Source organism: Neophocaena asiaeorientalis, unplaced genomic scaffold (genome assembly GCF_003031525.2).
Source record: "Neophocaena asiaeorientalis asiaeorientalis breed wild unplaced genomic scaffold, Neophocaena_asiaeorientalis_V1.1 scaffold798, whole genome shotgun sequence".
Lineage (NCBI taxonomy): Eukaryota > Metazoa > Chordata > Mammalia > Artiodactyla > Phocoenidae > Neophocaena > Neophocaena asiaeorientalis.
In genome coordinates, this window is record NW_020173042.1 from 2,942,790 (window position 1) to 2,946,198 (window position 3,409).

Sequence of the window (3,409 nt, forward strand, 5' to 3'; positions counted from 1 at the left end):
CAGGTGTACGGTATAGTGACTCACAGTTTTTCAAGGTTATACTCCATTTATAGTTATAAAGTACTGGCTATATTCCCTGTGCTGTACAGTATATCCTTGTAGCTTATTTTATGCATAATAGTTTGTACCTCTCAATCCCCTACCCCTGTGCTGTCCCTGCCCCCTTCCCTGTCCCCATTGGTAACCACTAATTTGTTCTCTATATCTGTGAGTCTGTTTCTTTTTTGTTATATTCACTGGTTTGTTGTATTTTTAGATTCCACATATAAGTGATATCATACAGTATTTGTCTTTCTCTGTCTGACTTATTTCACTTGCATAATACTCTCCACGTCCATCCATGTTGTTGCAAATGACAAAATTCCATTCTTTTTTATGACCGAGTAGTATTCCATTGTATACATGTACCACATCTTTATCCATTCATCTGTTGATGGACGCTTAGGTTGCTTCCGTATCTTGACAATTGTAAATAATACTGCTGTGAACACTGGGGTGGAAATCTGTTCCCTTCTTGTACTGTACCTTTGCATAGCCTTAGATTTTGTTCACTCGTGAATATCTGAGTAGCCTCCATGTGCAGAGTCTACAGAGGGAGGGATAAAAGGTTAAATCAGATTTTGTTCTTGGGCTCACAGGCTGTCAAGGGACTTTAATAGAAGATAGAAAATGAAGCTAAAATTCTGTAAGAGAACAATTACATTCAAGTTGCAGGACATTGGGAAAGGCTTTATGAGAGATGACATTTGAGCTGGACCTTTAAGGATGAGATGAAGGACATTCTAAAAAGGAGAGACGTGACCAAAGTAGACCTTATGGGGCATGTACCAATAAACACCAATTCATTCGACTTGGCTGGAGGGTGGGGTGGGAGGAGGGGAGTAGGGGGACGTGGTTGGAAAGAGAGGTTGGGGTCAGACTAAGGAGTTTGGATTGTATTGAGTTGGTAATGGGGAGCTGAGAGTTTTGAGCAAAAGGGTGACCTGAATCTAGCTGCGATTTGGGACTATTAACCTAAGAAGAGGTACAGCATGCTTTTGTTGTTGCCGGGGTGGGGGATATGTTAGAAGGTTTTTGAGTGAGAACAGCAAGAGCCAGTGAGGATCTGACTGGGTGCAGCTTCAGCGTGAAGAGAGTGATGGACAAGATCACCGAGGTGGAGTCAACAGGAGGCGATGCTCTTTGAAGGCCGGGACCAGGTCTTAATTGTATCCAGATTCCACAGCTCTGAGCATGGGGGCTTCCCACATAGATGGTCACCGCACGTTTACTGAATGAACAGGTATAACAGGAATTCACAGGATAGGGAGCTCAGTGCTGTCTGAACTAGGGAGGGCTTCGTGGAGGAAGGGGGATTTGGTTATACTTCTGGTCTCCCTCTGCTAATACTTCCCTTCCTACCGCTTTACAATTCTGGGTGGGTCCACTTTCTAATCTAAAGGTAGGGTGAGGGGGCCACGGGAATTCTCTCTGAGCTGCCCCATCTCCTGGCTGAGGGCACTAGCACTTGAGTATCTTGACCACCCCCCAACCCTACGTGACCCTAAGGTGTTGTTTTAGTGGCCCTCACCTGACCAGCCCACCTTCTGCAGCACAGGCCGATGGCCAACTGTCTCAGAGTGGGCTGCACCTGGGTGGAGTCACCCCTGTCCCTGCAGGGTCTGTGCCTCTACTTTGGAAATCCAGTGTTGTCAACGCACCCAGAGGTGTTCAGGCCCTGGAGGCCTGATCTAAAAAAGAGCAAATCCACAGGAGACAGATTAATAACGAAGGATGCAAGTAATTTTAATTTATATTAGAGCTACACCTGGCCTGACACGCAGGCTGGTCTGCTGTGGAAACCACATTATGGTGTCAGGTTTCTGTATTTTTTGTTCAATATGTTTATAAAGTTAGAGCATGGGAATGAGAGGCAGCTCTGGGAGCTAATGCACAGGGCAGTGTGATCGGTCAACCAGTAGAATCAGCATTTCATGGCAACTAGTTAGAAATGAAATTCTGGACTCCTACCCACTCCAGCCGCAGGCCTAGAAACTCTGAGCCCGGTGCCCAACAGTCCGTATTTTAACAAGCACTCCAGGAGAGCATGGTGCACACTGAAGTTTGAATACTGACTTACAGAAACTCTTCTAAAAAACTCAGACCAGCTGTCAAAAATTAGAGCACTCTTCCCTGAACAAAGCTTGTTTAATACTAGCATCTTCCTCTCCAGTCCATTTTCCAGACTCTTTCTGTTTGCCTTGGACATTAACTCTTACTTTATGAGATCACAACTTACCAATTTATAAGAAATTTATAATCCTTAATATATTGGTCTTACCCCTGCTGAGACCCGAGGGATGCGCTTCCTGTGTTCAGCACAAGTTTGCAAACTGTCTTAAGGTCAGGTTACTTCAACAAGGATTTCCACAATAAACAATGCCATATATTGATTTGACTTCTCGTTACCTTAAAGTAACACTTCCTAACCTTGCCCCAAATTCTACGGGTGCACCTTACTTGGAGAAGGTATCAGTTTACTTATGTTCTTATTATATTGATTGACCACACTTTTGCTTGGATCAAATACTTGGGCAAATCATTTTCTCCCTCCCTCCCAAGAGAAAAATACTAAGAAAAGAAACAAAAACAAAGCATACACACAAAGAAACAAAACTGCAGAGTAATTTCTAGTGGGAAGAATTTCCGGGCTTGCTGGACAAAGAGTGAGATGATTGGGAAATGCAGAAAAGATAGAAAATAAAAGTTAAATATTCAGTGATTAACTGGTTTTCCAGAGCAAGGCTCGGTGGGTTGCAGATGAGGAAAATAGGTCCTAGATTGAGTCTTTTATTCAAGATGCCTCAGGGCCTGAATTAGTGATGGATTTGCTCTTGCTGCAGAGGATCCCCAGCTGGTGGCTGATGCGCAAGTGAAGACTGGGCGTGGCAAAGAGGGCTTCAGAGCACTCTATGGAGGATGCTGGGAAGGTGGGCCCCAGGGAAGGACGAGGAGATCCAGGGTCCCCAAAGGGAGGTTTGGGGAGGGAGGTGGGGCTTTTTTTTTTTAAGGAAATAAAAATTTCCCGAGGTCTTTCTATTTGTTCTGGAAAACTAATAAAGTTTAAAAACCCTTATCGATCCCTCCCACCCCCCCTGGCTTTTCCCTGGAAAAATGTATAGTCACTTTGGGTCCATTAGAGGTGTTCAAACGGCAAATCAAGTGCATACACTTGAGATTACCCAGCAATGACTGACCTTCTTCCCCCAAAGCTTCGAAGTTTCCTGCGCGTTTCCTTTATTAGCTCCCTGACTGGATTGCCCCAGCACCCCGGAGAGGGGTTAGGGTCCCACCGTGCCGGCCCTGCGCGTGGCCCGCGCCGCTCGGCCCAGGCCCGAGGGTCGCCTCCGCCCGACGGGAGTCCGTCTGG